This window comes from Dermacentor albipictus, chromosome 8, assembly GCF_038994185.2.
Source record: "Dermacentor albipictus isolate Rhodes 1998 colony chromosome 8, USDA_Dalb.pri_finalv2, whole genome shotgun sequence".
Lineage (NCBI taxonomy): Eukaryota > Metazoa > Arthropoda > Arachnida > Ixodida > Ixodidae > Dermacentor > Dermacentor albipictus.
The window spans coordinates 54720935-54747795 of record NC_091828.1 but is presented as its reverse complement, the minus strand read 5'-3'; positions in this window follow the sequence as shown (position 1 = coordinate 54747795).

Sequence of the window (26861 nt, the reverse complement as noted above, 5' to 3'; positions counted from 1 at the left end):
TTAACTAGTATGTCATGGGATGACATGTCCTCGTTAGGAATTGATGCTGCCGTGGAATATTTTACAGCTTTCATAATAGATGCCGCAACTAAATGTATATCACAAGTAAATGGATTGGCATGCAAACGGCGTGTCCCGTGGTGGAACGACGATTGTAGGACCGCTCGTAAGAAACAAAACAAAGCGTGGGGGATGCTACGCGCCTCCCCCACTGCGGAGAATCTTATCAATTTTAAAAAAGTTAAATCCCAAGGCAGGCGAACCCGCCGACAAGCCAGAAGAGAGAGTTGGCAGAAGTTTTTATCTGGTATCAACTCCTATACAGATGAGGCCAAAGTCTGGAACAGGGTTAATAGGATAAAAGGGCGACAAACATATTCACTTCCTTTGGTGAACACACAAGGTGAAACACTGAAAGATCAGGCAGACACACTAGGAGAACACTTTGAGAGCGTGTCGAGTTCAAACCACTATTCGCAATCATTTTTGAAATACAAACGAATAGAAGAATGTAAGCCAATAATACAAAAATCCACACAGAATGAACCTTATAACCGGCCGTTCAGTATTGCAGAGTTGAGAGCTGCTTTGACCACATGCAAAAGCTCTGCACCGGGACCTGATAGAGTCATGTACGAAATGATCAGAAATTTACACACTGACACCAAACTTACACTACTCACGCTTTTCAACGCTATTTGGGCTACGGGATGCCTCCCATCCGCATGGAAAGAAGCGATTGTGGTCCCTGTTCTTAAGCAGGGTAAAGACCATTCCCTGGCGGCAAGCTACCGTCCGATAGCTCTTACAAATTGTCTTTGTAAGGTTTTTGAAAAAATGATTAACCGCAGACTTGTCCATTTTCTTGAACTTAACAATATCATCGATCCTTTTCAGTGTGGCTTCAGAGAAGGGAGGTCCACAACCGATCACCTTGTGCGCATTGAGGGAAACATTCGCGACGCCTTTCTACATAAACAATATTTCCTATCCGTATTCCTCGATATGGAGAAGGCGTACGACACTACGTGGCGCTATGGTATCTTGAGAGACTTGTCGGGAATTGGCATCCGTGGCAATATGCTCATCCTAATAGAAAGCTATTTGTCCAACCGTACATTCCGCGTGAAAGTCGGCAATGTATTGTCGCGACCTTTCATACAGGAAACTGGTGTACCTCAAGGAGGTGTACTTAGCTGCACGCTCTTCATCGTGAAAATGAATACCCTTCGTGCTTCATTACCGCCAGCCATTCTTTATTCTGTTTACGTGGACGACATACAGATGGGTTTCAAATCGTGCAACCTTACTGTATGTGAGAGGCAAGTTCAACAGGGCTTGAACAAAGTGTCCAAATGGGCAGAAGAAAACGGATTTAAAGTTAACCCCAACAAAAGTTCTTCTGTGCTTTTCACAAGAAAGAGAGAGCTCACTGCAGAACCCAGTATCGAAATGTACGGCCAGCGAATTCCTGTGAACAATGAACACAAGTTTTTAGGCGTCATTCTTGATTCGAAATTAACGTTTATTCCACACATAAAGTACCTCAAGGTTAAATGCTTAAAAACAATGAACTTACTTAAAGTGTTATCCCACACAACATGGGGCAGCGACAGGAAATGTTTAATGAATCTTTACAAGAGCCTCATTCGATCACGGTTGGACTACGGTGCCGTGATCTATCATTCTGCAGCCCCGAGCGCGCTAAAGATGCTAGATCCGGTCCACCATCTAGGAATCCGACTAGCCACTGGAGCTTTCAGAACAAGTCCCATTGAAAGTTTATATGCAGAATCAAATGAGTGGTCACTTCATCTTCAGAGAACATACATCAGCCAAACATATTTTCTGAAAGTCCACTCAAATCCTCAACATCCCTGTTTTAATACCATTAATGACATGACATATGCTACACTCTTTCGCAATCGTCCTTCCGTAAGACAGCCTTTCTCGCTGCGTGTGAGGGAGCTTAGTGAAGAAATGCACGTTCCACTCCTCGAGCTTCCCTTAATGCATCCAGCCAAGCTACTGCCTCCGTGGGAGTGGCAGCTCATACAATGTGATATATCTTTCATGCAAGTTACAAAACACGCTCCAGAGATTGAAATCCTAATGCATTTCCGGGAACTCCAGCACAAATACTCCTGCACGGAGTTCTACACAGACGCATCGAAGTCACACGACGGGGTGTCCTATGCAGCCGTCGGTCTATCCTTCTCGGAATCCGACGTACTGCATCCGGAAACTAGTATCTTTACGGCTGAGGCCTACGCACTGCTGTCGGCCGTAAAGCATATAAATAAATCACAACTCCAGAAATCAGTTATATATACGGACTCCCTCAGTGTTGTGAAGGCCTTGATGTCATTTTCTAAGCACAAAAACCCAGTCATCAACGAACTCTATTCCGCCCTATGTAAAACGTATATATGTAACCAGCATGTCATCATATGCTGGGTGCCCGGTCATAGGGCCATTGAAGGCAATGTTCTGGCGGACCAGATGGCCACATCAGTTGCATCGTATTCTGTAAATCCTACCGCAGCAGTCCCTGTCACAGATCTGAGGCCCTACTTGCGCAGAAAACTGCGGAACTACTGGCAACGCTCGTGGGACATGGAAACAAACAATAAACTGCATGTAATCAAGCCACAGTTAGGTTTCTGGCCTCCCGTAACAAAATCCCGCCGGACAGATGTCCTATTCTGTCGGCTAAGAATAGGACACACTTTTGGCACACATAACTTTTTACTCACGGGAAACGAGCCTCCAACCTGCGGTAGATGCGGTGAGAGGCTGACCGTCCTCCACGTCCTCCTGGAGTGTCGGGAAGCCGAACATGAAAGAAAGAAGCATTTTCCCTTAGCATACCGGCAGCGCATCCCCCTTCATCTTGTTATGTTACTCGGCCCGGAACCTCTATTTGACACTAACGCAGTCTTAAGTTTTCTGAAAGATGTTGTTTTGCATGTTTTTAGCCCCACATGTTCGTAGCGCTTCCTCTCTTCAGAGGATGTCGCTGTGATCATTATTTTGAATAGCACATGCCTCTAGGCCCTTGTGGTTCAAGGGCTCAGGCGAGGCAGCAGTGCTCAAAGTAATTTTACCATCTTATATATTTTATATTTTGCATCATTATTCTACGATGGATTTTAATGTTTAGAGTATTCGTCATTAGTCATCGCCATAATTTTATAGCACGTAGATTTTACGCACTTTACAGCGACTATTTTAGGCCACTTTACAGCCAAGTCACATCTTCCATAATACATCCTTAACACTACCACCAGTCATGGCGCTCTTTGGCCAAACCTGGCCCTTGCGCCACAAAACAACACACATCATCATCATATTCGAAGCGTATTCGATTCGAGAAATGCATGTTCGGAAATTCACGAATATCCGTGGACGGCCGAATAACGGTGGAAACGGCGAATATTCGGATAGACTGCGAATAATTGAGCAATTAACCAATTGTATGCTTGCTCCGCATTCTCCTAAGAACATGTTTATTAACTGAGAACTTCGCATGATCCGCTCATTATCTGTATGCTCTTTTTCAGTCTATCTGCTTCAGGCATTTGAGACATGATCAGTTTCGGTTTCTTTTTCACCAAGCTTTATAATTCCAATTATTTTTGGAATGCCCCATTGCCTTGAAGGTTGCAAAGGCAACTCAGGGTTTGCTAACATTGTTGCAAAATGTATCAAGGCTCTTTGTGCGGAGTGGAAATTTGATGAAGTGGCCAGCCTAGGCATGTTTCTTGATCCGAGTTTTATGGCCACAGTTCATCAGGCATCTGGTCAGATGATCTGGCTGAAAAACCTTGTGACAAGGGAGCTCCAGGAAGCCATCGTGGAACACCGTGGGGACACCGCCGTGCCAGCGTCGACTTCGTGTCCACTGGTGGCATCGAGTGTATGGAATGCTTTTGACGATCTAGTGATGAACAAAGAGAAGACACATTTGGCATCTGCCCCTGAGAGGGAAGTCACAGACTACGCGCAAAAGCCTCTTCTGGAAAGGGGCATGAATCCTTGTGAGTGGTGGCAGTCCATTGGCCGCTTCAGGTACCCGCTTTTAAGTGCACTCGCCCGGAAGTACTTGGCGATCCCTGCCACTTCAGTTCCTAGTGAAAGAGTCTTTTCTACCGGTAGAAATGTGACAGTGCATAGAGAGCGTTCACTTTCTGGCCATATTGAGCAGTTAATTTTCCTTCACGACAATCTGTAACAAGCGTTTTACCTGACTGAGGGCATTACCTGAGTCCATTATCTATAATTGAGTACCTCTTTAATTTGAAGCAACCTTGTAAAATGCAATGTTATTTTTAAAAGGGTAATAAAGCTATTGTTACCTCTCTTGCAATTTTTTAATACTACACATGTATTCGATATTCGATTCGATATTCGAAGAGAGTTATTCGCCTTATTCGTATTCGATTCGTAATCGAAAATTTCAATATTGGCACACCCCTAAAAGGAACGTTTTTTTGTTTGGGCCAAGCTACCTTCATGCGTCCTTACGCCGCTCCTGTCCCTGAACAAGCGCTTCGCCTCACTGCTTAACCACGTGACGTTTGCTTGCGCGTGCGTGCTGTCGCCCACCTTCGGAGAAGCGCGAGCACGGTACGTTTTGCCAGGCACGTTCGTTTCAGTCACGCGTGCGGCATGGAAGCGTTGCTAGGCGTTGCTAGGCGTTGCACGACGCCGGCGTGCCAGCGTTGCTGGAGCACATCAAGTTTCGCACTGTAATCCACTGCTTCTTTAGATTTAGTAAACAAAACTAAAAAATAGCGTCCACGCTTCTCTATATTAGCGCATCAACTTAGAGATTGTGCGACGATACAACGTTTTTTATTGAATAGTGGTGTTCTGGTGTTCGCCTAAAGCTTTTAAGAGATAATCTCGAACCCAGGCATGGCGGCAACCGCTCCTTACGTGAGGACGGGTGAAGGGAGCTTTCAGAGTATGCTTGCTTCCTCCATCGCTCCTTCGCTGTAAGGAGGCCTCACGTAAGGTTAGGAAGCGCTCGAAGGAAAGGAACGTTTCATTGTTTGGCCTAAGTGGATAGAAGCAGTGCCGCTGAACCAGGCTACTTCGACAACCACCATTGACTGCCTACGGGATATATTTAGCCATTTCGGGGTACCAAGAACCCTCGTATCCGACAATGGAACTCAGTTCACCAGCCAGGAATTTGCAACGTTTGCTGACAGGAACAACATTACACACCTAAGAACCGCACCCTATCACCCGCAATCAAACGGAGCGGCGGAGAGGGCAGTACGGACAATCAAGGATGGTCTCCGGAAGATGCGACGCGGAAAGCTGGAGCATAACCTTACACGTTTTTTGCTTAATTACAGAAGGACTCCCCAGAAAACCGGAAAGTCGCCATCGGAAATGCTGCTGGGTTACCAGATACGATCGCGCCTGGACACCTGCTTCCCTGCGGCGACTGTGTCTAATTCTAAAAAGGAAAACTACGAGTGGTTGCCTCCAACGGACTGTAGTGTACATGTCCGCAAATACGGGTCAAATGGTAAATGGATACCAGGACGGGTAACAGCGACATCGGGAGGACGGATGATCACAGTGGAGACTCTTCAAGCAATCGTGCGGCGTCACATCGACCAAGTGCGCACCCGCACTGAATCGTCTCCAGATGAACCACCAGGAACCGACCCAGGCTTGATCAGCAGAGACCGTACTCAGAGCGCACCGCCACTCTGCCAAGAGCCATCCGCGAGCCCCGAAGACGCGGGAGAATCTTCACCCCAAGAAGCGTTTCGAGACCTGGACCACCAGATACCTGTTCCACCACTCGTGGCATCCGGGGCAGACCAAGTACCCATGCAACCTGTTGGACGTTCCACAAGATCCCGCAAACCAGTGCAGCGTTTTTAAGAGGGAAGAAATGTTGTAAAATATGGTATCAAACCGCCGCGTCATGTGCGCGCTGTCAATGCGCAGGCGCCAAGTTCTTTTTCTATGTTCACTCCTCCTTTTCCCTTTCCCCTTTCGCTTTATATATATACGTGCATTAAACACCTGTGCGTTGTTCTCGGCTAACCACTGGGTCGTCAACGTCTCCCTTCTTACATGACGGCAGCTACGCTGCCGCTGCTATGTTACAGGTACAATAGACCGTTAACATTCCATGAACTCAAGCTTGCCCTAGGCTCTTGTGGTAGCTCGGCTCCAGGTTCTGACGCAATAACTTATGAAATAATCAACAATCTGCCTCATGAGACCCTAAACTGCCTGTTAGGCCTTTACAATAAGATATTTGCTACTGGTCAAATACCTTCATCTTGGAAAGAAGCAATAGTCCTACCAATACTCAAACACGGCAAAGACCCTTCCTTAGTTAACAGTTACAGACCTATTGCACTGACTAGCTGCTTACTTAAAGTATTTGAAAAGATGATTAACCGACGCCTTGTCTTCTTTTTGGAATATAATGGTATATTGGACCCTCGCCAAACTGGCTTCCGAAGAGGGAGGTCTACTACCGATAATCTAGTTCTCCTTGAATCATATATACGTGATGCATTTGTACATAGCCAATACTGTCTATCTATATTCTTTGATCTTGAGAAGGCATATGATACTGCCTGGCGATACGGTATTCTGCAAGACCTGTTTCCTATGGAATTTGTGGTAGTATGCTGAATATTTTGCAAAATTACTTATCTGAAAGGAAGTTCCGCGTTAGAATTGGCAATGTACTATTGCGTACTTTTATTTATTCAAGAAAACGGTGTACCACAGGGAGGAGTGCTAAGTTGCACACTTTTTATAATCAAAATGAACTCTCTCCGCTCTGTTATACCTTCAATGGTATCGTATTCCGTCTATGTGGACGACATCCAAATCAGCTTTAACTCTTGCAACCTGTCCATATGTGAACGCCAGATACAGTTGAGTGTTAATCGGCTCACGAAATGGGCAGACGAAAACGGGTTTCGATTCAATGTAGAAAAGACTTCCTGTGTGCTGTTTTCCAGACGAAGAGGTGTATGTCCTGACCCTTGCATTACCATGCATGGGAGAAACCTGGTAAATAGAAAAGAACAAAAATTTCTTGGTATAACATTCGATAGTAAGCTAACCTTCACGCAGCATATAAAACAGTTGAAGCTGAAATGTCTTAAAACCATGAACCTTTTAAAGATTTTATCCCATCAGGCGTGGGCAACAGATAGGTATTGCCTCCTATCTCTTTTTAAAAGCCTTGTGTTGTCACGCATAGACTATGGATGTATTGTTTACCAGTCTGCTTCAAAGACAACACTTAAGCAACTCGATCCTGTCTATCACTTAGGTATCCGCCTAGCTCTTGGCGCCTTTAGGACGAGCCCCGTCCAAAGTCTATACGCAGAATCGGATCAGTCGCCGCTGAATTATCAACGTACATATCTGGGAGTCACCTATGCAATAAGAATCATGTCACTAAAACACCACCCATGCAAAGCACTCATAAGTGATCAGTCCACAAACCAGTTGTACTTAAACAGGCCTTCACACGCCCCACCGTTCCCGTTGGCAGTAATATCTGTTGCGGAAAAACTCGGAGTACTTTTCACAGATCTACAGGAAAGTGACAATTCTGAACCTATCCCACCCTGGGAACAATGTACAGTTACCTGTGACTTGTCCTTTAGAGAACTGAACAAAAAGAGTTGTCCAAGTGCCCTCATCCAGCAACATTTCTTGGCCCTTGAAGACAAGTATAGGTCAACGGCATTTTTCACTGACGCTTCGAAGTCGGCAACTTGGGTATCATGTGCAGCCCATGGCCCAAACTTCTCCAACGCTAAAACCTTACATAACCATAGCAGCATTTTTACAGCCGAAGCGTACGGTATCCTGATCACTGTTGAATACATAGTGCAGCACAAGATACAAAAGTCCATAATATACACAGATTCCTTAAGTGTTGTCACAGCCCTGTCCTGTGGCAAAACAAGCCGAAACCTTGTATTAAACATGCTCCTTAAACACATTCACCTAGCATATAAACAAAACCTAGCTCTTGTTGTATGCTGGGTGCCAGGACACTCTGGGATTGCAGGCAATGAAATGGCAGACAAGAATGCTGGACAAGCGGCTCATCGGGATATTATTGATGTAAGCTGGGTACCTGGTGTAGATATGAAACCTGCTGTACGAAAGGTGCTTCATGCTGAGTGGGACAAGCAAGTGGAAAATAAGCTGCACCTGCTTAAACTGCGATTAAGCAAACCTTTCCCACTGAAGCTTGATAGGCACACCGAAGTCGTCCTAGCACGACTCAGAATAGGACACACTTATGGCACACACAAACACCTATTGACTGCTACTGACCCCCCGACGTGCGCACGCTGCGGTGAGAACTTAACCGTCCTACATATCCTCATTCAATGTCCCGAACTTCACCAAGAGCGATTAGCTCATTTTAAGGAACTCTACACACACCATATACGACCCCATCCCTCGATGTTCTTATCAGAAGATGCACTTTTTAACTTTAAAAGAGTGCTTAATTATCTTGCTCAAGCTAACTTTCTAGATATCATCTCATTCCATGCTAACCATCAGACTGTTCCTCACAGGTGAAGTACAGTCTGATGCACATAAGTATGTCTGAGCTCTTGCACTTCCAGCGTAGGCAAGAATTGTACAGCAAGGGACTCGGGCAATCCGCAATAATTTACCATGTGTCCCTATAACCTATAATTTTAGAATTCATCCACCAGTATTTATAGATTTCTTTTACGTGTAGGCCTCTATACAGCCTCTATTTTAAATCACAGCACCAAACCCACAATTTTACTAAACAAAAACATATGTCCTGGCGCTCTTTGGCCTTAGATGCCCTTGCGCCATTAAACTCCAATCATAATCATCATCATCATACTAATCATAACTGATACGATTTGATGTAGCCAGTCAGCACGTAATAGGCAGTGGCGCAGCTAGAATTTTTTTTTCGAGGGGTGTTTGAAAACATGGCATGCTATGCACATAAAGACCTTCGAAAGGGGGGGGGGGGAGGGGCGTGTTCGGTGCGCCAGTCACTGGCTATGCCCCTCAGTCGATGGTCTCAAACGGTTTCGAGCACGTAGGTTCCTCTAATATGTCTCAAGATCTAAGTTCACGGGAGTTTTTTCACCACTGCAGACTCCACAGTCTCCCCGCAGGGGCGTCTGCGTCAGTCGGCGTTTGGTGCGTTGCGTCACCACGTACCCGAGCACACGAGGGTTGGCCCCTCCCGCGTGTAGCCGTGCGCGGCTTAGCCGTGTCTGGGGAAAAGGGGATCCTGGGGGTTGAGCCGATGCTGGGTGTTTGGACCTTTAAGGCCCCCCGGCGGAGGCAACACATCTTCGGCCTCGGCTTCACATACACAGCACCTCCAGGCTGACCCACCTGGGGGAAATCGGCAGTCGCCTTTTCCTGTCTCTCTCTTCGCACATCTTCGTCTTTCCCTTTTAGTCTTTCCTGTCTTCTTTTTCTTCTGATAACTTCCAACATTCCTGGCGGCGAGGGTTAACCTGGTGTGCTATGACCTACCTTGGTTATAACATGTGGTTATAGCGACGACGTACAGTTGGCATGGCAGGGCTTGTTTCACCACATACCTTGCCTTGTCACCTTGTTGGGCTCGGTGGTGGATGAATGGCGTCGTCGCTGAATACTCAACATATCTCATGGGAACTTCCAACCCTTTTTCAACCGATCGTCCCTCTAAAAGGGGGCGCACCGATGCTACATTTCAATTTTCTCTCAAAGCCACTCAGACTTTCCCGAAATTTCACGTTGTTCACAGTGAAAAACCTAACAAGAAGGCAAGAACGATCTCACCATTCTTTGTGACGAAGTATCTCACAGAGACCATTGGAGGCGGTTATAAAATCACCAAGCTGGCCAGTGGCGACTTCTTACTCGAATCGAAAGACAAAACACAACCTGACAAGCTAACAAACCTTGTAGAACTTGGAGACATCCCCGTCAGTGTAACAGCACACCGAATCATGAATTCGTGCAAAGGCGTAATTTCTGACATTGACTTAATGGACTTGACCGAAGAAGAACTCCTGGAAGGATGGAAGGACGAAAACGTCATAAACGTACAAAGAATAAAGATCAGACGGGACAACAAAGAGCTGCCAACTAAGCACCTGATAGTTACCTTTGGCTCTAGCACATTACCAGAGACATTAGAAACTGGATATATCAAAATCAGAGTACGACCGTACATCCCCAACCCGCGACGTTGTTTTAAATGCCAGAGGTTTGGCCACGCTTCCCAGAGCTGCCGAGGGCGGCTAACATGTGCGAAATGCGGATCATTCTGCAGATGACTAAGGCTGAGCCCCGTTGTAGCAATTGTAATGGTGGCCACCCTGCATACTCTCGAAAAAAGGTGTGTACTCTTTCGCAGTGCAGTATCGACGCTTATAGTGCACACCTTTTGAGGAAACGTGTTTGGGAATGTGAGTCTTGAATTTTTGTTTTTACAGGAATGTTAAACAAGATTCAGTGCAAGCAGTTATTGACTCACAGCAAATTTCGGGCAGTCACTTGCTCAATCTAAAGAAATGAATTAATACTAATCAGTTTTAAAAATTTCTGCGAGTGCAGTTATTAAATAACAAAAAATGCTGTTATCATAGGTATGCTTTGCTGTCAAATGAAACGCTGTCAAAAGCTGTGCAAGAAGTTTCATGAACCGAAATGGCATCATTAGGAAAAGAGCTATTGTTGCCATATCAGAGAACTGCAAAAAAGAGAGCAATTCTGATAAAATCAACAAAAAGATTTTGTATACCTAAGATACACAATAAAAGCATTTATTCAAAAATAATATTACCAATATTTGTTGCACATCTTCTTACTTCGTCTAGTTTAACATGGGGCAACTCAGTTTTTTTCTAGCTTGATTTGCATCGGGAAACAGCATAAATTTGAAAATAGCTGTCTGTAAATACAACCAAGCATTGCGGTACACTGTTTCTTTAAGGCTAAACAACACGTTTACATGTGCTTTCGTGTGCAAATGATGTTGAAACTTGCCCTTATAAGTTTGAGGAACCTTATTTTTAAGATCAGATGTGATCATACAAAGGAACTGGTCATATTTGTTGTTCTGTAATCTTATTCGTTGGACGCTGCTAAGATACAAGTGCAAATAATCTCACAGCAGCGCAAGAAATCAGGTCACCTCAGGTGGACGACTTTGTAGCTATCAAGTAGGCCATGAGTACATATCAGTTGTGAAGCATACCATGTGCAGCTGTTTTTACGATTCTGTCATCAGAACATGAGGCCATCCATAGCACTGTACTAATAAAGTTGTTCGCATTCTTGGGTATTGTAGGGCAACCAACTATTGGCTTGTCGAATCCAGCCTTGAAGCAAGAGCTTGCATCTCATGCATTGGTTTTCATGCTTCGGGGCTTAACAAGCAGGTGGAAGGAAGCAAGCAGTTGCTTATCATTTGACAGGTACATAATGGATGTTCAATGACGCTAGCCACACTATTTGTTACATCTAAACGTGCACTGTTGTATGAGCTGCCTACTTGATGTGCATTATTGCTTGTCATGCCTTCTGTTGACATGGTATATATTAGTGGAAGCCCTCTGGTAATCTTTAATCATGACAAAATGGCAATCTGGTCGAAATAGCTTGTGCAGTTACCTGTTACAAATTAGTGTTTTTCTAAGTGCTCTGCAGATGCTGCATATGGTCTAGTAGGTTAGTGTGAAGTCTGGAATAGTTGCAATATTTTACTTTTTCTGACCAACTAGGCAGGCAACACATTTAACTCCATGTGGAATGATGTAGACCAAAATATATGGTTTTGCAGGTTGAAATTTAGTTACTTACATAGGAGCGCTCAGCGCAAAATTTTTTCTTTGCCTGTTTATCCTCATGCAGCCTCGTCTTTCGATGCTCAGCAAGTTAAGGATTTCCTGTTTGAAGTCGTACAACATGGAAAGGCAGCTGGGATGACCATTGATACAGTTGTAACAGACATGGGGCCCAGGGAACATGGCCATCGGGCGTCTGTGCAACATTCAGGCAACAAAATATGGGAAACGAAACGCGTCATGCCCCCACCGCTGTGGCCACAACAGGCAATTGTACTTTACTGCAGAGGCACCAGACCTACTAAAAAACTTAAGAGGACATCTTGTTCGAGAACAAGACGTAATTCTTGATCAGTCTGCTGTGGCTAAGCATACCCTGCCATGCAACAAAGTAAGGCTAATGAATTATGTCTTAAGTTGTAATGCATTCTTATTGATGGATCATGTCCCTAATAAGAGCATTCAATATATTTATTTGGCTTTCAGCACATCAGTGCAACAAAGCCAACACAGTTTGAGTTGCCTGGATTAGCAGAGCTCTACATGTTAGGGTCACTCATTGTCACATTGAAAAAGCAAGCTCATTTTCACGTAGAAAATTTCACAGTAATTTGGCAAGCCTTACTTGATTTGCTCTTCCTCATCTTTATTCAGCCTTTAAAAATGTAGTTATTTAATGTTTTTAGTGCACAAGTGGCAAGGGCTATGGTAAGAAATATAGCCGCAAGTGACGAATGAAGATAATGAAGATGTATGGGGTTTTTTGGCGCAAGGGCCAGGTATGACCAAAGAGCGCCATGTCTGTGCTAATGGGTTTGCAATGTACTTATGATTACTATGAGGTTGGTGTGACGTGGCTGTAAAGGAGCCTTAATTATACGCACTAAAGTGCGTAAAATCTGTATAATAAAATTATGGCGATGAGTATGACTTCTGCTATGAACATTTAGATGCCTTTAAAAAGAATGATACGATAGGTAAAATATAGCAGATTAAAAGAAATGCTAGAGCACTACTGCCCCCTTAGGGCCCTTGAAAACACAAGGGCCTGGAGGCATGTGCTATTCAGAACAATTATCGCAGCGGCATCATCTGGAGCGAGGATGCTCTACGAATTTATTGGGCTTATAACGTGTAAAACTACATCCTTTAAGAAGTCGAGGACTGCCTTGGTGTTAAAAAGCGGTTCCTTACCAAGAAACTTAGCTGGGTGAAGAGGTATGCAATGACGATATGCAAGAGGAAAATGCTTCTTTCTTTCAGGTTCGGCTTCGCGACACTCCAAGAGGACGTGGAGGACGGTCAGCCTCTCACCACATCGACCACAGGTTGGCGGTTCGTTTCCGGTAAGAAGAAAATAGTGTGTACCTAATGTGTGCCCTATTCTGAGGCGGCAGAATAGGACATCTGTTCGCCGTGATTTTGATGGGAAGGGCCAAAAACCTAGCTGTGGCTTTATAACGTGCAGTTTATTGTTTATTTCTGCGTTCCACATACGTTGCCAGTGTTGTCGCAGTTTCTTACGCAAGAAGGGCTTGAGATCTGTGACCGGGACAGCAGCTGCAGAAGAAGTGTTTAGTGATGTGAGCGATGTGGCCATTTTATCAGCCAGTACGTTACCCTCGATACCTCTATGGCCAGGAACCCAGCATATTATGATGTTCTGGTTAGATGAGTACGCTTTACACAATACCGAATACAACTAGTTCATTGAATACGGGATTTATATGTTTGTAGAGTGACATTAGGGCCTCCACGACGCTTAGAGAATCTGTATTGATCGCTGCTTTTGGAAGTTTTAGTCTTCCTATATGCTTCACAGCAGAGAGTAATGCGTAGGCCTCGGCCGTAAAGATGCTTGTTTCGGGATGCAGTACATCGGATTCCGAGAAGGATGGGCCGACGGCTGCATAGGATACCCCGGCATTTGACTTCGAAGCGTCTGTGTAGTACTCTGCGCAGGAGTGTTCGTACTGCAGTTCTAGGAAATGCATTCTGATTTCGGCCTCAGGAGCGTGCTTTGTAACTTTTATAAAGGATATGTCACATTGTATAACCTGCCACTCCCAAGGAGGTAAGAGCTTGGTTGGGTGCATTAAGCGATGCTCGAGGAGCGGGACATGCATTTCATCGCTAAGCTGCTTTACACGCAGCGAGAAAGGCTGTCTTATGGAGGGACGATTGCTGAAAAGTGTAGCGCACGTCATATCGGTAACGTTATGAAAACATGGATGTTCTGGATTGGAGCGTACTTTAAAGAAATATGTAAAGCTAATGTATGATCTCTGTAGGTGGAGAGACCATTCATTCGATTCGGCATATAAACTTTCAATCGGGCTCGTTCTAAATGCGCCCGTGGCTAAGCGGATACCATGATGGTGAACAGGGTCTAGCATCTTTAGTGTGCTCGGGGCGACAGAGTTATATACCACGGCACCATAATCTAATCGTGACCGGATGAGGCTCTTATAGAGATTCATTAGGCACTTCCTTTCACTACCCCACGTAGTCTGGGATAGAAGTTTCATTAGGTTCATTGTTTTCAGACACTTTTCTTTAAGATGTTTAATGTGTGGGACGAAAGTAAGTTTATTGTCGAGTATAACACCTAGAAATTTGTGCTCTTTGTTTACAGGTATCTGATGTCCACACATTTCCAAGCAAGGATCCGGAACCAGGCCTCTCTTCCTTGTGAACAGCACACAAGAACTCTTTTGAGGATTGATTTTAAAACCATTTTTCTCTGCCCACCCCGACACCTTGTTAAATCCATGCTGTACCTGTCTCTCGCATACTGCGAGCTTACAAGATTTGAAGCCTATTTGAATGTCGTCCACATAGACGGAATACAAAATGGCCACTGGTAAGGAAGCACGAAGCGTTGTCATCTTAACAATAAAAAGTGTGCAGCTGAGCACGCCTCCCTGGGGTACACCAGTTTCTTGTGTAAAAGGACGTGACAGCACATTGCCGACTTTCACCCCGAAGGTACGATCGGACAAGTAGCTTTTTATTACGTTGAGCATATTACCATGAATGCCCATTTCCGATATGTCTCGCAAGATGCCGTATCGCCACGTTGTGTCATACGCCGTTTCCATATCGAGAACTATCGAGAGGAAGAACTGTTTATGTATAAATGCGTCCCGGATATTTCCTTCAATACGTACAAGGTGGTCGGTTGTGGAGCGCCCATCTCGGATGCCACACTGATAGGGATCAAGCATTTTGTTCTGTTCAAGGAAATGGATCAGTCGCCGATTTATCATTTTTTTCAAATACCTTACACATGCAACTTGTGAGGGCTATCGGGCGGTAGCTTGCCACTGAGGAAGGATCTTTGCCTTGTTTTAAAACAGGGACCATAATGGCTTCTTTCCATGTGGTCGGCCCCACAGGGGCGTCTGCGTCAGCAGGCGTTTGGTGTGTTGCGACACCACGGACCCGAGCACACGAAGGTTGGACCCTCCCGCGTGTAGTCGTGCGCGGCTTAGCCGTGTCCGGGGAAAGGGTGATCCTGGAGGTTGAGCCGATGCTGGGTGATCGGACCTTTAAGGCCCCCCGGCGGAGGCAACACACCTCTTTGGCCTCTGCTTCACGTAGACGGCACCCCCGGACTGACCCACCCGGGGGAAATCGGTAGTCGCCTCTTCCTATCTCTCTCTCCTCAAACCTTCGTCTTTATCTCTCACTTTTTTACCTTTCCTGTCTTCTTCTCTCTTCCAGTTACTTCCTTTCTCCACGGCGGCAAGGGTTAACCTTGTGTGGATATCCTACCTTGGGTACACCATATTTCGTTATAGTGACGGCGTACGGCTGGCGTCGTGCAGGCTTGGACACAAGCCCTGCCGCGTCCCCCGTTGGGCTCCGTGGTGGGCGGTCGGCGCTGTTGCCGAACACACACACTTTCCTATGGCAGCTCAAATCTCTGTTCTCCATGATCGGCGTCTCAAAAGATGCCGCACCGAAGTACCGTTTCAATTCTCCTTTCGAAGCAACGCTCCATCCTTCCCCAAATACTATGTAGTCCACAGTGAAAGTAATACGCCTATTAGAAAGCTTTCTCCATTCCTGGTCGCCAAATGCCTGAAAGATAAAATCGGGCAGACATACAAAGCCTCCAAAATGCCTAGCGGGGACCTCCTCCTAGAATTGAATACTAAAGATCAAGCAGATAAGCTGTCTGAACTTACCAGTATTCGCGAGGCGACAGTGACTGTTTCAGGCCACAGAACACTCAATACATGTAGGGGAGTAATATCTGAAGAAGATTTTATTGGATTAAGCGACGGGGAACTGCTGGAAGGTTTCCAGGAACAAAATGTTACCAAGGTACAGAGAATAGTAATCCGCAGAAACGATCAGGAAATCCCCACCAAACACGTTATACTCACCTTCGGAACAAGCGTAATGCCAACCTCGCTCGATGCAGGTTATGTTAAAGTCAATGTAAGACCATATATTCCAAACCCTAGACGATGTTTCAAGTGCCAAAGGTTTGGACACGCTTCACATGCATGTCGAGGACAAACAACTTGTGCTAAATTCAGCTCCAACGAACACCAATCTGAGAATTGCACGTCTTCCCCACATTGTGTTGACTGCAAGGGAGATCACCCAGCATATTCACGGTCCTGCCCTTGCTGGAAAAAAGAAAAAGAAGTCATTGCTCTAACTGTAAAAGAAAAAATTTCGTTCTTTGAAGTCCGAAAGCGGCTTTCGTATCTTCCGCGAAGAAGTTATGCCGAAGTGACGCAGGCGGGGGCAGCGTCACAGAGGCCTCCGGAGTCCTCCGAGCCCACGCGCAGTGGTGCCGCAGTGACTCCTCCCGCCCCCGTGGTGGAAGCAGTCAGTACTGCTCCACCCTCTTCGACGGCCCTGTAGACACCAGCCCCGCAGGGCCCTAAGATCAAGCGAACCCCAAGGCCCGAGACACGTGTCTCGGCGCCTAACTCTCGATCCTCCAGCGCCTCAGAGAGAGCGATGGAGGTCGACGCAAAAACCCCGGTGTCATTGACACCAAAGGACAAGCGCTCTCTTGAGCGCGGTAAGAGGGACAAGATCCCAATAACCACCCAAAATAAGAAAGCGATAACCTGAAGGTTATAGCTCATTTCTATTAGCCTTTTTATCCATGTCACCTATAATCCCACCTCTTAGTTTTTCGTAGTGCCAGTTTTACCTTTCAATTTCAAGATGGCTTTTATTATTCATTGGAATTGTAGAGGGCCTTTACACAACTTAGGTGACATCAAAGACGTGTTAAGTAAATTCTCGCCTGTGGCCTTGTGCTTACAAGAAACAAACTTAGGCGAAAAGCACAAGAACATTTTAAAAGGCTTCAATGTTGTGCGGCGCGATCGTACTCAGGCGAACCGGCTTTCCGGTGGTGTAGCTATAGTCCTACAGAGTGGCATTGCAGCTAGAGAAGTTGACATTAATACTCACTTAGAAGCCGTTGCAGTCACGGTTTTAGCACATAAAACCATTACCATTTGTTCAATGTACATACCACCACATTCACATTTTACTGTAAGAGATCTGGAGTTAGTTTTAAACCAGCTACCTAAACCTTTTTTAATAGCAGGTGTTTTTAACGCTCATAACATATTATGGGGTAGCAAAACAACTGACACCAGGGGATAAACACTTGAAGATTTTATCCTGACTAACGAAATAAGCCTTTTCAACACTGGTTCGGCAACGTACTGCTCCCCAAGCACAGGAGCTAGGAGCTGTCTTGATCTGGCGCTGTGCACTCCATCTCTGTTGATAGATTTTAAATGGAGTGTTATTAACAATCCTTATGGTAGCGATCATATGCCCGGTATTATTGAAAGAACATCTCCTTTCCCTACAGTACCATTAAGATCACCCCATTGGAAACTCCATCTAGCAGACTGGCCTCTCTTCAGCGAGAAGGCCAGTCTCGATTACATATCAGATGATCAAACAATAGACGAAATGAATGAAAAGATTATTGCCTCCATACTTGCTGCAGCAGAACAGACGATCCCGCAATCCTCCGGTTTCTTAAGGAAAAAACGAAAACCCTGGTGGACGAGTGAATGTACACAAACTAAAAAAGCACAAAACAAAGCGTGGGGTATCTTTCGGCGATACCCAACACAAGATAACCTCCTGTATTTCAAAAAAGCAAAGGCGAAAGCCAGGCACACGCGTAGGCAAGCCGAACGACAGTCATGGCAAGCATATGTATCCTCCATCAATAGCTCAATAACATCCAAAAGAATGTGGGATCAGCTTCGTAAATTTAGAAGCGAGTGCGCTCCTTATAAAATCCCCATACTCTCACCTCCAGGTACACAGACGAATTTAAAAGAACAAGCAGATATATTAGGGCAGCATTTCCATAACATATATCAAGCTCACTAAACTACTCCACTGAATTTCAAAAGTACAAACAATCAGCAGAAAAACAAAAGCTTCCGACAGCAGGAAGTTCCGAGAAACCATATAATGCCCCCCTAACTTTCCGAAATTAACAGAGTACTCACTACTGGGAAAAAAACAGCGCCAGGTCCAGACAGAATACATTACACAATGCTCGCACATCTATCTTCAAAAGCAGTTAAGACATTGCTCCGCTTTTTTAACATAATTTGGGAAACAGGAAAAATGCCGAATGCGTGGAAAAAAGCCGTTATAATCCCTTTCTTGAAAGCTGGAAAGCATCCTACAACAGCTACCAGCTACCGACCTATAGCACTCACAAGCTGTCTCGCCAAGTCATATGAATCCATTATAAACATCAGATTGACGTACGTCCTCGAAACTGAGAACCTGCTCGATAATCATCAGTGTGGGTACAAGAAAGGCTGCTCCACAACAGATCATCTAGTTCGGTTAGAACACGAGATACGTGCAGCCTTTCTACAAAAGCAATATTGTCTTACAGTGTTCTTTGATCTCGAAAAAGCGTACGACACAACATGGAGGTTTGGTATTTTAAGGGATTTAGCGGATTTAGGGATCCGCGGCAGAATGCTTAAATGTCTAGCTGATTTCATGTCCGATCGAACATTCCAGGTGCGTTTAGGAACGGTGCTGTCCAGCGTATTTATTCAGGAAAACGGAGTACCTCAGGGATGCGTATTGAGCACAACACTGTTTGTGGTAAAAATGAACACGCTCAATAATGTAAATCCATCTTCTATAATGCATTCACTATATGTGGATGATCTTCAAATTGCATGTCGTGCATCGAACATGGCAACCTGCGAACGACAAATTCAAATTACACTAAACAAACTAACGCAGTGGGCATCTGAAAACGGCTTTCGCTTCTCAAGTGAAAAAACGATTAGTGTTGTCTTCACACAAAAAAAGAGGCCTACAACCAGAACCCATCCTTAAACTACAGGATGCCACACTACCCGTGAAACAAGAACACAAGTTTCTGGGTGTTCTGTTTGATAAAAAGTTGAACTTTCTCGCACACATCAATAGTATTAAAATCAAAGCGAACAATGCACTTAACATTCTAAAAATCCTCTCCCGGAAACGGTGGGGCTCTGACCGTAAATGCCTGCTACACATCTACCGCACTTTGGTGCGTAGCATATTAGACTATGGTAGCATTACATATGGTTCAGCCAGACTATCTTACGTCCGACGACTTGATCCAGTCCACAACTTAGGACTACGACTAGCATGCGGTGCTTACAGAACATCACCTATACAGAGCCTACATGTTGAATGTAATGAACCTCCTTTACAGCATCGCAGAGCGCTACTAACGTTTTCCTACATACTCAGAATACGATCCTCACCACAACACATATGCTACAACATCGTCACAAAGTGCAGCTCACGCTTACATTACACAAATAAACCAAACATGATTAGGCCGCTTATCTTGCGATACGAGGAATACTGTCGGGAATATGACATCCCTCGGGAAGTCTTCCAGGTTGCCAGAAAGCCAGAACGTTTACCCCCGTGGTGTCATTTCACAGCGTTATGTGATTGGACACTAACACATCTAAAGAAAAGAGACACACCACATCAACACATTATACAAGAATTCCGCTTTCTTCAAGACAAGTACGTAAACTACATAGAATTTTATACTGATGGCTCTAAAACGGAAAAACACGTGGGTGTAGGGGCTGTAACAGAAAATTGGGAAACATGTATTCGATTACCTCAGCATGCCTTTGTCTACACAGCCGAAGTGTACGCGATATCGACGGTAGTTCAAAAGATCATTGCTGACAAACTTGAAAACACTGTCATATACACAGATTCATTAAGCGTACTGAAGGCTCTACACATGAAATCCCAAAGTGAACCCTTGTTAGGCGATATTTTGAATGCATTAACGTCAAACAAATATGGCAGATCAATTAAGTTATGCTGGGTACCAAGCCATGTTGGAATATTGGGTAACGAAGCGGCGGATAGATGCGCATCAATGGCAGCGTAGAAAAACATTCAAAATACAGCACTTCCATATAAAGACAGTGTCAATGCGATTCGGAAGGCATTGACGTCAAAATGGCAACGCGATTGGGACACCTGTTTGAGCAACAAGCTTCATCTAATTAAACCTGTCATAGGAGAGTGGAAATCATGCAGTCACCAGAAACGATTCTACGAGGTGATCTTGTGTCGACTTCGAATTGGGCACACACATCTGACGCACAATTTCCTTCTCCGAAAAGAAAACCCGCCAACTTGCGAAAAATGTAATGAAGCTCTTACAGTCATGCACATCTTAATAACATGTCCACACATCGATACACTGAGACGGAGGTTTTTACACAGCCTGTATAAATTGCACATCCCATTACACCCTACCCTATTACTAGCAGATGACCCCCTAGTGCCATTTCCTAACCTCTTCGACTTTTTTAGAAAAAACTGGCTATTTACACCAGCTATAATGTAATGCAGGTTTACCTGCCCTAACGGTCCTTTTTATTTTGTCTTGTGACTGGCGCAGCATGGCCTCTAAACCCAAACTAACTAACTAACCATGTGGTCGGAAGGTAGCCTGCGTCCCAGATAGTGTAGAAAAGTGCAAGTAGTGTTACTTGTGTGTCATTGTGTAAGTTTTTCAGCATTTGGTACATGATTCTATCAGATCCTGGTGCGGAGCTCTTGCATGCGCTCAGGGCAGCTCTCAATTCGGCAATGCTGAAAGGACGGTTGTAAGGCTCATTATGTTGACATTTTCTCATGAGTGGCTTACATTCTTCTATTTGTTTATATTTCAGGAAGGATTGCGAGTAATGGTTGGCACTTGACACGCTTTCAAAGTGCTCCCCAAGGGAGTCCGCCTGGTCTTGTAGGGTATCGCCTTGTGTGTTTACCAAAGGGAGTGAATATGCTGGTCGCCCTCTAATTCTATTTACGCGGTTCCAGACTTTCGCCTCATCTGTAAACGAGTTAATACTTGATAAAAAGTTCTGCCAACTTTCTCTTCTGGCCTGCCTGCGGGTTCTCCTGCCTTCAGATTTTACTTTCTTAAAGTCGATAAGATTCTCTGCAGTGGGGGAAGCGCGTAGCAACCCCCACGCTTTGTTCTGTTTCTTACGAGCAATCCTACATTCGTCGTTCCACCACGGGACACGCCGTCTGCACGCCAAACCACTTCCTTCAGATATGCATTTAGATGCGGCATCTATTATGAACGCTGTAAAATACTGCACAGCGGCATCGATTTCTAGAGAAGACATGTCAGCCCATGAGATGCTAGATAGATTGCGAAATTTCTCCCAGTCGTCTGTGTCTATCTTCCACCTAGGAGCTTGTGGGGGAAATTCATTTTCTTTAGATGTTCTTAGCAGTACGGGGAAGTGATCGCTCCCGTAAGGATTGCTTGTAACTTCCCATTTTAGTTCGGGCAGTATAGACGCGGAAACTGTACCAAGATCTATTGACGAAAAGGATCTGTTTGCACGAGAGTAATATGTGGGTTCTTTCTTATTTAGAAGGCACGCTCCAGATGAAAAAAGGAACTGTTCAACGAGACGACCTCGCGCATTGATGCGAGAGTCTCCCCACAAGGTGCTATGCGCATTGAAATCGCCAAGAACAACATAAGGTTCTGGCAATTGATCTACATAGGATTGAAATTCATGTTTCGTTAATTTGTAATGTGGGGGTATGTAAAGAGAGCTTATAGTGATAAGTTTGGTTAGAAGAACAGCTCGAACCGCCACTGCTTCGAGAGGCGTTTGTAGCTGTAAAAGTTGCCACGCAATGCTCTTATGGATAACAATGGCGACACCGCCCGATGATGCGACAGCATCATCGCGATCTTTGCGACAAGTTATGTACTGTCGGAGAAAGTTTGTGTGTTTGGATTTTAGGTGTGTTTCCTGTAAACACAGCACTTTTGGATTGTGTTTTTGGATGAGTTCCTGCACATCAAGGTTTCTAAGAAGACCTCTGATGTTCCATTGAATTATTTGTGTATCCATATTGGAAGTGAATAGGTGCTGTGTGTAAGGAAACGGATGTTATGCCTTAGATTACGGAGCTCTTTCGAGGCCCTGTAATCGGGGTTTTGCCCTTTCTGGAGCGTTCGAGGGAGCCTCGCCGCTCCTTAGGTGCTTGGCGCGCCGTGAGGACAGGTGTAGTGTCCATTGCCTCTTGTGAGGCGCCGGACACATGCTCTTGCGAGCGAGAAGTTTTCTGTGAGGGTCCTGCCTCGGAATGCAAGATCCCTGCGCCCACCAGCCCGGAGGTCGATGGGGCTCCCTCAGGGATCTGGCTGCGCCGGCTGTTACCAGCGCTGGATGGGGCCGGGGAGGTTGGGGTAGCCTCGGCTGCGCCCACCTTCGGGGTCGATGGCCCCGTCTGCTGTGTTGGCGTAGCAGCGCTAGCTGCAGCCGCCGGGGGGGCGGATGGCGTCACTGCCGCCTCACTGGGTGTAGGACGGTCAGCCGCCAGAGACCGTTGTGGCACTGCCCCCTGACGCGCCACTTCGGCAAATGTGTTCTTAGGCAGGTATGCCACCCGCCTACGTGCCTCCTTGAACGATATATTTTCTTTCATTTTGATCGTGACAATTTCTTTTTCTTTTTTCCAAGACGGGCACGACCGCGAGTACGCGGCGTGCTCGCCTTCACAGTTTACACAATGAGGAGAGTTTTCAGAAGATTCAGAGGTGTGCTCATGAGCACTGCATTTCGCGCAGGTTTGGCGGCCTCGGCATCTCTGTGAGCTGTGACCGAAACGCTGGCATTTAAAACAACGCAGGGGATTAGGAACATACGGGCGAACACGGAGCTTGATATACCCGGCCTCGATGGACTCGGGCAGAACACTTGTGCCAAAAGTAAGTATCAGATGTTTGGTCTGTATTTCCTTATTATCACGCCTCATCTTAATTCGCTTAACATTTATGACATTCTGCTGACTGAAGCCCTCCAAGAGCTCAGCTTCAGTCAGCTCCAAGAGATCATCATCAGAGACTACGCCACGGGTGGTATTCATGGTACGATGAGGAGTTACGGTTACTTTAGCGTCACCAAATGAAACTAGATTGGGTAGCTTTTCATATTCTTTCTGGTTGCGGAGTTCCAAGAGGAGATCGCCGCTTGCCATCCTGGATGCTTTATAACCTGTACCAAAAACTTGGGTAAGAGACTTGGACACGAGGAATGGTGAGATTGCTCGCACGGCTTTGTCTGGTGTTTCGGAGTGCACTACATGGAAACGAGGAAAAGTTTCTTTTTGACGGGCAAAAAATTCGAAGACATCATCGGTGGGCCCCCTCTTGAGGGAGCGATCAGGTAAGGGGGGGAAAGAAGCCATAAGAGATTGTAATTTCGGCAGTAACGCCAGCCACCCACCGTGGAGTCCTACAAGGGGACGTTGCAGGACCTGTGAAACACGGCCTGCGAACGCCAGCTGTACATTATCACTATAACCAAATATGATATAACCTAGGCTGGCTATTCACACAAGGTTAACCTTTGCTGCCTGGAAAATCGGAAGTAAGCGGAAGCTAGGAGAAGACAGGAAAGATGAAAAGTGAGAGAAAGACGAAAACTAGAGGAAGAGAGAGACAGGAAAAGGCAACTACCGATTTCCCCCGGGTGGGTCAGTCCGGGGGTGCCGTCTACGTGAAGCAGAGGCCCAAGAGGTGTGTTGCCTCCGCCGGGGGGCCTTAAAGGTCCGAGCACCCGGCATCGGCTCAACCTCCAGGATCCCCCTTTCCCCGGACACGGCAAAGCCGCGCACGGCTACACGCGGGAGGGTCCAACCCTCATGTGCTCGGGTCCGCGGTGTCGCAACGCACCAAACGCCTGCTGACGCAGACGCCCCTGCGGGGAGTGACGAATGAAAATGCACTGTCATGATATGTGACGCTCGAAGGTATAAAGAAAATTTAGAAGCACAGTGTTGTAGGCTACAAGGTGATTTATAGGGGTGAGATAATCAAGAAGAGGTAGTGCAAGAAGTATTACCCCTTATTCCATAAGTAATTTCATGTAAGGAATACAACAATATTCAGAACAGTGTTCTATGCACAAAAATGAAAATGTTTTACGTGTTGGTATTCTCACCTTTAAAGAACGTGCAAACATAACATGGCCAATGTATTTGACTACCATATGCAATTGCCTTTTGATAAATAGGTAAACAACATTAAATCAAAAGTTTTTCTTATATATGCACATTGATGGGACGTGCTTTTTGCAGGTGTCTCTAGAGCACATGCGAAAGGCCTGCGAAATTGATGCGGGGCATAAACCAAAACTGCTACCTCACCTCAGACTGCGAGATTTAGACCCGAACCACTATGAAAAGATGAATGTAGCATCTGCACAGGCCCTCTGCAGCATGCCACTGCCGCAGCGTACGGTAACTTGTGGAAAACGGTCACCAACCGAAGAAAGCACTGACAACAGCATTTTTTTAGGTGAATATTTTAAGTGGTTTCTATCATGACTTTTAGGACCAAAGAAACAGCCCTAAGTGATCTCAATGCACAAAAAGCAGACGAAGCAAAGACATTCCTGGAAGGTTTTGTTGTTATATTCACTGGCTTGAATATCATTGAAAAAACAGGAAAATCATCTTGGAAGCCTGTCCAAACAGGAGCTGTACTGTCAACGCTATACGCCTTAAAATTAAGGCAGTACAGTGAAAGCTCGTCAATTCGAACTTCAATAATTCGAATTTATGGATAATTCGAACTGTACAATTTGGTCCGGCCAAGCTCCACAGAAGTCTATGTATAAAAAAGTCCGTTAATTCGAACGCGAGAAGGTTCCCTCACGGATAATTCGAACTACGCTCGCCTGGCACACGGCCAGAGAAACGCGCCTACTGCCTACACACAAGGCTGTATTGCCTCCGAAACGGAGAGAACGGCGAGAGAAGGCAAAATCGGAAAAAATCTAATCGACGCGGGGTCAGCCAGAAGCCTCTCCGTTCTACGTAACCTCCGAGACTTCTTGCCCGTTGCGAATCTCGGAGGCTTTCCAACTCTTGTACAGATGCTAATGTGCGGAGATGGCACGTCAAGCTCCAAAACACAGCGAATCAAGTACGTCGCAGCTGCGCTTGGAATCAAGAACCAACGAATCAGGGCCTTCGCCACCTTCACATGTTCAGCGTCTTTGTCTCGGCAGTCTTCATCGGTCGTGCACCTCTGTTTTCAGCTTAGGAGGTATCGGCCGTCGCGATTCATTGTGATCATGTTAAGCCTCGGCTAACGTTCGTTTCAGTGGACATCGGTGGTGTGGCACAGTAGGACCCAGAGCTTCGACTTGAAGATGGCGTGTGCCCGCGGCACACGCCATCACTTTCTGACACGCCAAATTTCTGACATGCCCTACTGCTTCCAAATCGCAGTGTACTGTTGCCCTCCTTCACTTTCGTTAGTTCGAACTTTCGTTAATTCGAACTGAAGCGGCTTCCCCTTGCGGTTCGAATTAACGAGCTTTTACTGTATTACGTTGTTGAGCGAAAGTTCAAATTCCTGTTGTTGAGCAGGCTCAGCCAGGATGCACTGGAGAACTTATTTAGTACATTTCGGCTAAAAACACCTGTTCCACGTGCCAGGGAGTTTAAGACCACTTTCAGAATAATTGGGCTTGCACAGTTTTCGCAGCCCAGCCGAAATGGCTCTTATACAATCGATGAGTCACATGATCTGTTAACGTTCCTTAAAGAAAAGAAAGAACTTGTACCAGAGTCAACAATCGATGATGTTGTGGAGACAAGCTTTGAAGGTGTCATTGAAATTTGCCAAGAAGGGGAGGATAGCCTAGAATATTTCACTGGGTATGTTGCGTATGCTCTAAAACACAAGTACACCCTTTGCAAGCTCTGTCACAGCAGCATTATGGACGATAACAAGCAGTTTCCTGAACTCGTAGCACTGAAGTCCAATGGGATGCAAGGAAGGAAACCATTAAAGGTCCCTTCAGACAGCCTTCTTGAGCTACTTCATTTCTGTGAGCAACTGTTTCGCATCAATGAGACCCGCCTCCTAGACTCTAAATGCACATTGGAAAGTTTAAAGAAGGCTGCTCAAGAAAGATGTGATTCATTTTTGAAATTCCCATCATGTCATAGTGTTGTGAAAAGGCGGTGCGACACTTCTTCCTTTGCAGGCTTCGCTTTGCTGTAAAGCAAAACAATACTCACCTTCAAAGATGCATCAAGCTGGCAAATGTGCTTCTAAGAGCATTGGAATGCGCATTCTGAGCGAAAATGTCGCTGGAGCTTTTAATTATAATCTGACATATTTGAGCTATTGTGTGCATAACTTTAGAATAGTGAGCTCAGTTCTGGTTGGTCAACCGTTATTTCACTGTAGGCTTTTTGTTTGCCCATGTGCATTTTCACAGCAAGAAGCTGTTAGCCATGAACAAGTCCAATTTAATGTGACTACTTTGGATGTGAAAACTGTTAAAACAAATAGTTCTGAATGCACCGAGCAAAGAGATAGAAAATGAAAGCACTTCATAAAGTTTTAAGGGTAGAAAAGTGCACCTCAACAGAGTAAGT